A 13,158-nucleotide genomic window follows, 5' to 3' on the forward strand; every position below is an offset into this window, starting at 1 on the left:
AAGGATAAAAACATCATTTCTTTAGACCAACCCTGGAATATGCATCAGTAGTCTGGAGTCCTCATCTCAAAAAGCACATAGACAAGATTGAAAAAGTTCAAAGGGCCGCTACAAGATGGATACCAAGCTTAAGGGACCTAAGCTACGAAGAAAGACTAAATAAACTGAATCTACCAACACGACAGGAGCGAAGGAAAAGAGGTGACATGATAATGCTATATAAGTGCATATCAGGGAAGGAGAAAATAGACATAAATGATTACTTAACATATGGAGAAGCATCAGCAAGAGGACACTGCAAAAAACTGCATAAGAAGACGTAAGGAAATTCAGTTTCCCAAACAGAGCAATTGATCAGTGGAATGCACTACCGAATGAAATAGTGTGTGCCAAAACAATTCACAAATTTAAGGATATGTACGATAAATATGGTTTAAGACACGGGACAGTACGAGCTTGACTCATTCCTGTAAAGATACAATTAGGTAAGAACAATTAGGTAAGAACACACACGCACACACACACATCTCTATCCCCGTCTCTAACTCCCGCTCTCTCCCCCACTGTCTCTTTCAGACTAATTCTTCTCACTATGTTATTATTTCGTAACAGTAATACCACGTTGAGTACACCGCTTCCCGTCCGATCAGCGAAGTTAAGCAACGTTGGGTCTGGTTAGTACTTGGATGGGTGACCGCCTGGGAACACCAGATGCTGTTGGCATCCCTACGTGTCAAGTGGGGTTGGTGGACGATTAGTGACCCTCCCTGTAAAACAATTAACTCTAAGCCCTTGGCCACCCCGATTGGGATACATGGCGTCTGGCAATGAATGAATGAAATGTTACTTTCAGTTTAAAGTAATGAAAAAAAAAAAAAAACATTGCTATTGTATAAACAGCCCTTAACCCCTACACCGCGGGCATGTTTACCGATGTTTTGCGTGTGCCGCGGGGTTATTCGGTCTCCGACAGACTCAAAAAATATTTGCCAAAAATCAGATATTAGTCCTAGAATATTAAAATTATATATGCTTATGGCACATACCTTCAGCTTTCTCCTGGAATGTTTGTTGAGCCTTCGTCAGTTACCGTAGGACTTGTGGAGGCCTCTGAAGTTGGGTAACGAAGTCTCCACTTTACACTTCCCGACAACCCGTAATATGATTAGCACAGCCAGATATTAACACTATAAACACTACTCTATGATTTTCAAGTAGTTTGGGATCCATACTCCAAATAAAAAACCACTGTGAAAGCAATGAAAATTATGAGCGCGTCTGACCGCCGCACTTGCGCTAGTTCGCTCTTGGTACTCTGTCATTTATTATTCATAAAACCCCTCACACTTTATATTTCTATTACTATATAACACTTATATATATCTAAAGTCTTTATCCATAAGTTTCCTTCAGTAGTATTAGTTTATTGTCACTGTAGGGATTCAATTTCTTTCAGTAAAATACGTAGCATTCACTTTCTCGTCCTGTATACTGGCATTGAGAGTGAATGTCACTTTCATCTTCACTCTCATAACTCATAGTATTCAGACATGCTATAGTGAAACTTTCACTTTCATTACTCCTAGGGTATATACTCGTATTCTTATAATACTACTCATTTACATTTCTATTTACGTTCTCTATTTTATTTACGTTATTTACATTTCTATTTTATTTACACTGTGTTATGCACTGTCACTTGAAGTAACTTATAAAACTATTTTCCATTGTTCACGTATATTTACATTCGTTACTTTCACTTGCTGTTTACACATTATTTACACATTATTTACAATTCCACTTGCACTGTTTTACTCAATAGAAAGATCGTAGTCACTCTTTTATCAATTGTCAGCCCTTTACCTCTTTCCACACAAGGTTTAGTAGGGGGTAAAGGTCACAGGGCCCTTTGCATGGGGGTGAAAAAAGGCCCTGAAGTCAGCAAGAGGATGAGCCGTACCTCCTCTTCGGAAGATGAGAGAACTGATAAAGGAGGGCCGGCCCGGGTTGAGGCCTACTTAGGGGTTATTCAGTACTACCAACGTAGCTCTTGAAACAGCTATGTATTTCACTGAAATGATTGGCAGGAAATCTAGACAATACATTATAAATTAGGTAGTTCCAGGTGAATGTAAATATCACTTAGGCTTCTCCCTTCCCTCCTTATATGTATATTTATTGCGAAAATAGATTATATGGCATATTTCAAGGGGAAAAAAAACAGCGAAAATTAGCGAACGAGTGCACGTGAGGTGTTGTCAGGTGATAATTAGCCAATTCCAGGTGTATGGCACTCTCGCTTACCTTATTTCTTTCTTGTATATATTATTTGGTATAAGAATAGGGCATAGGGCTTATTTCAATGGATGAAATCAGTGAAAAATTCCAGGGAAGATTTACTTAGCGTAGCATGGCCGGGCAGGCGAGAGGATAGTGTAATGGAGGGGGGGTAGGGAGGGGAGTCAAGAACGGGGAGAAATGGCTAAATTGTCAACAATGGATGGGAGTACAGATGAGATTAGGAGTGCTGACTAGTGTTGGATATTGGCAGTACTGATAGATGATACAAGCCCCCACTTGGAAGCCCGGGTGAATTCAAAATAACACAGAATCACAAAAGCGATGCCCCGCGGTATGATCCCTTGCTCCCAAGCGTCACGAAAGTGACGCCCCGCGGTTAAGGGGTTAAAAGAAAGCCCTAGTTCATTTTTACTTTTGTTTTCGTACATATCTTAAATAGGTATCATTGAAAATATAATTGTTAAAATGTGTGGCTTGAAGAACAGTGCCCCCGAAGAATACCATAGTACCCCCGACGACAGGGCAAGCCAAACACAGCTTAGTATGCCCGAAGATGCGCTGACACCCCCACACGGACCCCACGGGGTAGCCGCCACCAGTCACCACCACTCCCGGCAACAGCGACATATGTCAGCCCGGGCCGTGCGCCTGTGTCATGCAGCCACCACGCCGCCACCACCGTAGGAGAAGGACACTACCTTCGCGGAGTGGAATTGTTGAGCCAGCTACGGGTGGAGTTAGAAAAAACACTCCAGACGGCGCACCTCTGGTAGAGATGATCTATGGTCACTCCCAAAGTGTTCCGGTAGAGACGATCTATGGTCGCTCCCAAAGTGTTCCGGTAGAGACGATCTATGGTTGCTCCCATCCTCGTGAGACGATCTATGGTCGCTCCGAAAGTGCTCCGGTAGAGACGATCTATGATCGCTCCCATCCTCGTGAGACGATCTATGGTCGCTCCGAAAGTTCTCCGGTAGAGACGATCTATGGTCGCTCCGAAAGTGCTCCGGTAGAGATGATCTATGGTCGCTCCCATCCTCGTGAGATGATCTATGGTCGCTCCGAAAGTGCTCCGGTAGAGACGATCTATGATTTGCTCCCTTCCTCGTGAGACGATCCATGGTCGCTCCGAAAGTGCTTCGGTAGAGACGATCCATGGTTGCTCCGAAAGTGCTTCGGTAGAGACGATCCATGGTCGCTCCCATCCTCGTGAGACGATCTATGGTTGCTCCGAGAGTGTCTTGGTAGAGACGACCTATTGTCGCTCCCTTCCTCGTGAGACGATCTACTGTCGCTCCGAGGGTGTGCAGAGAGAGGTGAGTGGAGAGACGTCCCCACGGCAGGAGACTAGAGCCCAGGCTTCCTGTCCCGGAGTGACCCAGACAGGCCTCACAGCCTCCCCTGGTCTCTGTTCCCTATGCCTGGCTCTAGAGCAGACGCACCTGACGGACCCCAGTGGAAGTCGCTGCCACAGCCCTCCCCTGTCGGCGCCCCTAGACGCTGGAGACCGCAGCCCACAGTCTCTCTCGGTTCTCCCCAGGACACCCGGGCGTGATCTCTCTACGCCCCCACGACACCGGGACTTATCACAGAGGTTCCTGGAGCTATTCGGCCCCAGTCCCGAGGGCCACACGCCTGAGCCAAGCCCGGAAGCCACGGGAAGCCCAGGATGCGAAAGGACACCCTTACGAGTTATCCCGTGCCCTCTCGGCACGCCTCGCATTGGCGATGCCCCTAGCCCGGCAAGATCGCCGACGACATGTTCCTGCCTATCCCCCTGATGAATACGTGTGATATTGTAGCACGAGTGATTTAGGTTAAGTGTGATTTTCTCTAATGTAAGTATTGTGCAGTGATTTCATATAGTGAATATCAGGGTGAATAAGATCACAGTGAGAAGTTAAAGGACGAGAGTGTGGAACAAGATCTAATTGACTATACATGTGAGTGACATCCCTGTTATATAATTAATAAGCCTGTGCCGCCGGGAGATTCCCCTATAAAGACATACGCCCATTACTGTGAAGGAATATTGTGAAAGGAAGTATTAATGGTATTCTCTTCCTCCCCCACGCTACCCATAAAATCTTGTTTACCACCCTCTCTCACTCCTATATCTCAAGTAAGTGTAAATCAAGAATAAAATCAATTACCAAAGTCTTTTGGCTAGTGGAAACCATATAAACTTCACGGCTAATATCTGCCGCCCTCCAGTATTACCATGACTTTCCCCTAGCCGTCACAAGTCACTCCCCGCACCTCCCCTATCTCCTCCTAGCGAGACTCAACCCCCCCTCCCGCGCCCCCGCGTGCGCCTATATTTACTGCACTCCTGATACATTAGGATTGTTTGTGTTGTCATTACTATCAGAGAAGCAAATATCCTGCGAGATACACATATCCTAGATAAGGTTTTATATTGCTATATATTGTGCTGTAATATCTGCTGATTTGTCCTGTGTCTGACTGTGGTGATATACGTGTAAAGGTTGTTGCCCAGAGTTTTTGTGTCCTGCCTCTTTTTATTGCACTAAGCTTCGGTCTCGAAAGAGGACCCCGCTCCATGTTAAGTGAAATAGGAACGAGAAGTCGAGCCTAATTTCACCTAGCATTATACTGGTGGCCAGCGGAGGTTCTAGACCTGGGCGTAAGAGAGAGGTAATCAGGAAATATTTGGCAAAATGGCAACCAAACCGCACGTTCAGTTACCCAAGTTTGACCCCGACCATTAAGATGTACACACATATCTGGCAATAATTAAACCATTACTGGATATTGGCTTTGAAAATGACCAACAAAAAATTGCAGTCACACTACCACTATTGGGTAAAGCGGCGGCGAACATAGCGCCGAAAATCGTCCCAGAACTCACCTGGGAGAACTTTACAAAGTTCACTGTACAAGCCATCACCCCATCATTAGGGAAAGTAGTGGCTCTATCCAAATTGGATAGTTTTGCATTCGACGGGGATTTAGATAATACCCTGATACAGGCAAGACGCCTGGTTACTGCTGCCTACCCGGAGGCAGATGAGGAAACCCGGGATCAGCATACATTTAATACTCTGCTCAGAGTACTCCCAAGTGTTATGAAACAACACTTCACTATCCATGACCCAACAGGAGACATGGATAGAGATATACAGCTGATGCAGCGCCTCCTGACCGCCTGCCCTTCTCCACAACAAATTAACGTTGTTAAGAAATTCCCCACCTGACCCCCGGCTCCCCCAGCCACACCGCGTCCACCTCTGCCTCACACCAGCCCGACCCTGACGCCTAGCCCGCCCAGGGCACACCCCTCCCATCGGCGCCCCGCCCCGCGAGAAAACCTGAACCTAATTCTTATCAACCCGTGGGAATTCACAGCCTGCAACTCCCGCTGCCCCCTTCATGACATACGGGACCAGCTTAAAGCTGCTCGCCGCAGAATCACAGCCCTGGGTTTGCGTAAAGTGTCCGCCTTAGAAGGCGAGGCCCCAGGAGGCGAGCTGATGCCCATGGACGAGCCCCATCCAGGAGAACTAGAGCAGGAACAGGAGAACGAGAGCCCTAGCCAGCTGGATTTTTAGGCCCGCCCCCGCACCAACCCACGGTGGCGTGGGCCATCACCCCTAAGTATCGCCCCCCAGTATACCACAAGATGAAAATAAACGGCGTGAAGGCCAGACTACTAGTCGATACAGGAGCGGCCAGGTCCTGCCTTTACAGCCACTATTTCTCCCGCTACAAATCGCGGTTTGGCCCACTCCGCCCTACTACCACTCACCTTGTGGACACGGGGGATGGCCCCCTGCTCATCTGTGGGGAAACTCAGGCCCTACGGGTCGACACCCACCAGCCAGTGTCTGCCCAACATCCATTCATCATTTTTTATTCCTCCTGCCGGAGTTATGACGGGTATTTAGGGCTAGACTTGCTCCAAAAACTCAGAGCCACGATCGACTGTCGCCACCGAAAACCCCACCCTGTTCCACCCCAGCCGTTTGCACATGCACGCCGCGGCCCCGGCCGGAGGATTCGCCCTCCTCCTCCCCCCAGTGCCCCCCTTCTCCCCCCCTTTTTCCCCCTCCCTCTCCTCCCCCTCCCATGCCTTTCCACCCCACTCCTGCCCCCTCTTTCCCTGCCACCATCTCCACCGCCGTTACCATCCCCTCCCACCATGAGGCATGGGTGCCCCTTAACAGGCCCTCAGGTCCATCCGTTTTGTTCTCACCCCTGCTCCCCTCCGGAGCCTTTTCTGCCTGTCTTGTGTCCCCCACCTTCCTCCCTCCCCACCACTCCGCCATCCGCATCGCCAATCTCGCCCCGTCCTCTGTCACCCTCCCCAAAGGGCTTATCATCAGAGAGATGGAGGGAGCCAAGCCCTGTGCCCCATCCTCCTCCCACCACCCCACCCCTCTACCCCCCATCCCTGACCATCTCTCCAACCAGCAGTCAGACACTTTACGCCGCCTCCTCCTGGATTTCCAGGATTTGTTTGCGACAGGACCAGCAGATATAGGACATACTACGTACCTGTCGCACGAAATCCATACAACAAGCCCACCTATACGACAATCTTCCCGACGCAAGAACCCCCGACAGAGAGAAGAGGAGGACTGCCAGGTGCACGAAATGGAAGAGGCAGGTGCTATCTCCCCCTCCACCAGCCCGTGGCCCTCCCCTGTCGTTCTAGTAAAAAAGAAAGACGGCACGATGCGGTTTTGCATCAACTACCGCCATGTGAACGACGTCACCATTAAAGATGTCACCCCCCTCCCCCGCATTGACGATTCCCTAGACTCCCTCTACGGGGCGTCTTGGTTTTCTACCCTCGACCTCCAGTCTGGATACTGGCAGGTCCCCGTCCACCTGGACCATCGAGGCAAGACGGCCTTTTCCACCAATAATGGCAAACATTACAAATTCAATGTTCTGCCATTCGGCCTCTGCAACACCCCTGCCACTTTCTCGAGACTAATGGAATCTGTCTTGAGTGGCCTCACTTGGGAAATATGTTTAGCTTATCTTGACAACGTCATTGTTTTTAGCCAGACCTGGGCCGACCACTTGCAGCACCTCCGTCGAGTTTTCACCAGAATTCGCCAGGCAGGCCTCAAGCTACATCCTTCTAAATGTGTCCTGGCCGCTAAGACTGTCTCGTTCCTAGGACATATTATTTTCCAAGCAGGAATTTCCCCAGATCCCGACAAGCTCCGTGCCATAGAGGACATACCATCTCCGCAGGATGTCCACGGCGTCCGCGCCTTCCTGGGACTCACGTCCTATTACCGTCGCTTCGTGAAGGGATTCGCACAGATCGCTAAGCCTCTTCACGACTTGACACGAAAAGGGGAACCTTTCCTCTGGACCGAGGATCGGTGAGCTGCTTTTCAACAGCTAAAAGACAAGCTTGTCTTGGCCCCCATCGTGGCCTTCCCTGACTATGCCCTCCCTTTTCACCTCTACACGGATGTATCCCTTACCGTGATAGGCGCCGTCCTAGCCCAGGTACAGGCCGGCCGGGAACACATCATCGCCTGCGCCAGCCGCACTCTGAACCCAGCCGAAAAAAATTATGCCGCCACCAAGCGAGAATGCCTCGGCATAATCTGGGCCCTCCAATATTTTAGGGCTTATCTTTCCGGGACCCAAGTCATGATAATCACCGACCACCAATCACTCCAGTGGTTGCGCCAATCAGACTCCCATAACGCCCAACTCGTCCGGTGGCGTGACACCCTAGAGGAGTTTCAGTACGGGTCTGTATGAAATCATTCACACAGACCCGGAAAGCTCCACACCAATGCAGATGCCCTCTTCCGCCTCTCCATCCACGCGGTACAACCGGACCCCGACCTACTACAACTCTGGCACCACAAGGAACGGCCCTCCTGGATCCCTGCTCACCTGTTCCCCAAGCTGTGCCGACAGGACGACCACCTTCTAACCCCGTCCGGACACATCCTCTTGACCCCCGATGCGGCACGTGACACCCTGCGTCACCTACATGCTCACAACGGCATCCACTTGGACACCAAAAAATTACTACAGGTGTTCAATGATATTTACTGGACCCCAAATCCCTCCACCCTCGCCAAGGAAATTATCCAGACTTGCCATGCCTGCGAGCTTGGGAAAGATATCACCCGGACTGCCGGGCCATCTGGCCATATCACCGCCCACAAGCCCTGGCAACTCCTGGCGATTGATGTAGTAGGCCCTCTTCCCCCTAAATCTGGATATAAATATGTGATCACTTTTGTAGACACGTACTCCAAATTCGTAGTAGCCTGCGCAGCTAAGGAACATCATGCCGTCGCTGTCGCTGATGCCCTGCTCCAACACGTGTTCCCATACTTTGGCATTCCCCAAGCCATCCATTCCGATAATGTCCCCGAGTTCTCCGGAAAAGTCTGGGAAGAACTAGCCAGGATTTTCGGGTACAAGATCTCCCACTCCTCACCATACTGGCCACAAGGGAACGCGGTATGTGAACGTAGCCATCGTACCCTTATCAATCAGCTACACACCAGAATTGAGGCTACAAAAGACGATGACTGGCCGGCACATGTAAAAATTGTCCAATGGGGCATGAATTCGTGCCCCCGAGAAGACGGGGTTTCCCCCCACGAAAGAATCTTTGGCGAAACCCCCCTCCTACTACCCCTACGCCATCACCTGCAACTGCCCGCTTCCACTCCCACTACAGACCCGCTACACCTGCTAAAAGGGCGGATATACCACCTACAAAAGAACCTAGACCTTGGACCCGACACAGCCTCCAACCCTTTCAACCCGGGTGACAGTCGTCATCGCCCAACTTCCCACTCCCCACAAGCTCGCCCCCCGTTTCACGGGGCCCCACACAATCACCACTGTCCCCAACCCATACCAAGTAGTCATAGACTATCACGGCACTCCCCGTACCCTCCGCAACCGTCACGTGCGGCCTTTCCGCACGCCCACCTCCCCCACTCCGGCCCCACACCCCCAGCCCCCTCCGGCTCCCGCACCACCCTCTACAGTCACATATGAGTGCTATGTTTCCTCCTCACCCTCCCACTCCGCCCCCCCCTACCATCTCCACCTCCCTGGCCACCACCACCCCCAGCACCTCACCTGATGCCTCCCCTGCCACCCCTCCCTCACCCTCACCCCTTCCTTCCATGGCCTCCCCCTCAACGCCCACTCCCACATCTTCTGCCCACGCCACCACACCCTCACCACAACCCACTTCCACCCCCCCCTCCCCCACCCACCATCCGTACACCCACTCCGCCAACACCGCGCCCCATCGTGCCCATAACACGCAAAACAACCCGCCCATCCCAGACACCCACTTCTCCCCCCACCCCTACCCTCAAGACCACCATCACCCGCTCGGGCCACCTCTCACGCCTGCCCACCCGATACTCACACACCCCTACACCACCCACCTCTCCACGACTTCACACCGTCAAGCTACATCAGGCCCAAATCCCCTCTACCTGTACTCCCCAGAGACTCAACGCCGCATTACCATTGGCATAAAACCCGGCCCTTACCCGCAGTATCCAGCATTCAGCCCCCAACCACACCGACAGCCACACCAAGCAAGATGAGAGTGAAGCGGGCCGTACGGGCACCTACCCTTGGCAGGAACCACAGACTCCGCGGGCCACACCACATGCTAAACCTCCTCCAGTCTACCACTGCCACCTCCACACTCTTCCTCACCTGCGACCCAGCACAAGAAGAGAACCCCTACACTGTCGCCTGGCAAACTATGCTGCAACACCTCCAGCCCGTCTACACCACCTCCAACACACAAGCGTTCCACCTCCAGCCACGAGGACGTGACTTTTTACAGGGGGAGAGTGGTAAAATGTGTGGTTTGAAGAACAGTGCCCCCGAAGAATACCATAGTACCCCCGACGACAGGGCAAGCCTAACACAGCTTAGTATGCCCGAAGATGCGCCGACACCCCGACACGGACCCCACGGGGTAGCCACCACCAGTCACCACCACTCTCGGCAACAGCGACATATGTCAGCCCGGGCCGTGCACCCCTGTGTCATGCAGCCACCACGCCGCCGCCACCGTAGGAGAAGGACACTACCTTCGCGGAGTGGAATTGTTGAGCCAGCTAGGGATGGAGTTATAAAAAACACTCCAGACGGCGCCCCTCTGGTAGAGACGATCTATGGTCGCTCCCAAAGTGTTCCAGTGGAGACAATCTATGGTCGCTCCCAAAGTGTTCCAGTAGAGACGATCTATGGTCGCTCCCATCCTCGTGAGATGATCTATGGTCGCTCCGAAAGTGCTCCAGTAGAGACAATCTATATCGCTCACATCCTTGTGAGACGATCTATGGTCGCTCCGAAAGTGCTCTGGTAGAGACGATCTATGGTCGCTCCGAAAGTGCTACGGTAGAGACGATCTATGGTCGCTCCCCCCTCCTACTACCCCTACACCATCACCTGCAACCGCCCGCTTCCGTTCCCACTACAGACCCGCTACACCTGCTAAAAGGGCGGATATACCACCTACAAAAGAACCTAGACCTGGGACCCGACACAGCCTCCAACCCTTTCAACCCAGGTTACACAGTCGTCGTCACCCAACTTCCCACTCCCCACAAGCTCGCCCCCCGTTTAACGGGGCCCCACACAATCACCAAAGTCCCCAACCCATACCAAGTAGTCGTAGACTATTACGGCACTCCTCGTACCCTCCGCTCCGAAAGTGCTCTGGTAGAGACGATCTATGGTCGCTCCCATCCTCGTGAGATGATCTATGGTCGCTCCGAAAGTCTCTGGTAGAGACGATCTATGGTTGCTCCCTTCCTCGTGAGATGATCCATGGTCACTCCGAAAGTGCTCCGGTAGAGACGATCCATGGTCACTCCCATCCTCGTGAGATTATCTATGGTCGCTCCGAGAGTGTCTTGGTAGAGACGACCTATTGTTGCTCCCTTCCTCGTGAGACGATCTACTGTCGCTCCGAGGGTGTGCAGAGAGAGGTGAGTGGAGAGATGTCTCCACGGCAGGAGACTAGAGCCCAGTCTTCCTGTCCCAGAGTGACCCAGACAGGCCTCACAGCCTCCCCTGGTCTCTGTTCCCTACGCCTGGCTCTAGAGCAGACGCACCTGATGGACCCCAGTGGAAGTTGCTGCCGCAGCCCTCCCCTGTCGGCGCCCCTAGACGCTGGAGACCGCAGCCCACAGTCTCTCTCAGTTCTCCCCAGGACACCTGGGTGTGATCTCTCTACGCCCCCACGACGCCGGGACTTATCACAGAGGTTCCTGGAGCTATTCGGCCCCAGTCCCGAGGGCCACACGCCTGAGCCAAGCCCGGAAGCCACGGGAAGCCCAGGACGCGAGAGGACACCCTTACGAGTTATCCCGTGCCCTCTCGGCATGCCTCGCATTGGCGGTGCCCCTAGCCCGGCAGGATCGCTGACGACATGTTCCTGCCTATCCCCCTGATGAATACGTGTGATATTGTAGCACGAGTGATTTAGGTTAAGTGTGATTTCCCCTAATGTAAGTATTATGCAGTGATTTCATATAGTGAATATCAGGGTGAATAAGATCACAGTGAGAAGTTAAAGGATGAGAGTGTGGAACAAGATCTAATTGACTATACATGTGAGTGACATCCCTGTTATACAATTAATAAGCCTGTGCCGCCGGGAAATTTCCCTATAAAGACATACCCCCATTACTGTGAAGGAATATTGTGAAAGGAAGTATTAATGGTATTCTCTCCCACCCCCACGCTACCCATAAAATCTTGTTTACCACCCTCTCTCACTCCCATATCTCAAGTAAGTGTAAATCAAGCATAATATCAATTACCAGTCTTTTGGCTAGTGGAAACCATATAAACTTCACGGCTAATATCTGCCGCCCTCCAGTATTACCATAACTTTCCACTAGCCGTCACAAGTCACTCCCCGCACCTCCCCTATCTCCTCCTAGTGAGACTCAACCCCTCTCCTGCGCCCCCGCGCGCGGCTATATTTACTGCACTCTTGATACACTAGGATTGTTTGTGTTGTCATTACTATCAGAGAAGCAAGTATCCTGCGAGATACACATATCCTAGATAAGGTTTTATATTGCTATATATTGTGCTGTAATATCTGCTGATTTGTCCTGTGTCTGACTGTGGTAATATACGTGTAAAATTTGTTGCCTAGAGTTTTTGTGTCCTGCCTCTCTTTATTGCACTAAGCTCCGGTCTCGAAAGAGGACCCCACTCCACGTTAGGTGAAATAGGAACGAGAAGTCGAGCCTAATTTCACCTAGCATTACAATTATTGTAATGCCAGGTGTTTTAAGGGTCGGCTTCTCGTCCCTTAAACGCCTAGTGTGTAGCTGGGCTCTCTTTCTAGACCGGAGCTCAGACAAATAGGAGAGAGGCAGGACACAAAAACTCAAGGCAACAACCTAACACGTGTATTATTAAGTTGTATACAGTGGAACGAGTAGATGTCACGGATACAGATACACTGGACAATTACAACTCTTATGTCTAGATATGGGTTATCAGTATCGCGCTGGATACTGCTCATGTCAAAATGAATAGCACTTGGGGCAGAGGTTTACGTATTATTAGTTACAGAATAAGTTTTACATGTTCGTGGAGTAGCTGGTACTGTTTCACTGTTGGTAAGTGTTCCTTTAGCACTGAGGTCTGTGTACGGTTTTAGTATTAGGAGGTGTTATCAGATGGTAGCGTATTCCCTATATGGAGACTTATCTCACTGCGCAGCCGTGTTCACGGTTGCACTGTCACTTTTACTCACTCCACCACTTTGATATTATCACTGGTGCTTCTCTTACCGACTTCCGTTATGTGGTTAGTTCACTGCTCTGCCTTCACGTC

General features: G+C 51.0%; 1 non-coding gene across 1 annotated transcript; it reads left to right on the forward strand.

Moving 5' to 3' along the window:
• Positions 1–604: 604 nt before the first annotated feature.
• Positions 605–723, forward strand: LOC145394322 (5S ribosomal RNA). Its single transcript, XR_013896395.1, has one exon. It is a non-coding gene; the product is annotated as a 5S ribosomal RNA (ribosomal RNA).
• Positions 724–13,158: the final 12,435 nt, after the last annotated feature.

This window comes from Coenobita brevimanus, chromosome 26 (assembly GCF_032717465.1).
Source record: "Coenobita brevimanus isolate Jiangsu-jjx chromosome 26, ASM3271746v2, whole genome shotgun sequence".
Lineage (NCBI taxonomy): Eukaryota > Metazoa > Arthropoda > Malacostraca > Decapoda > Coenobitidae > Coenobita > Coenobita brevimanus.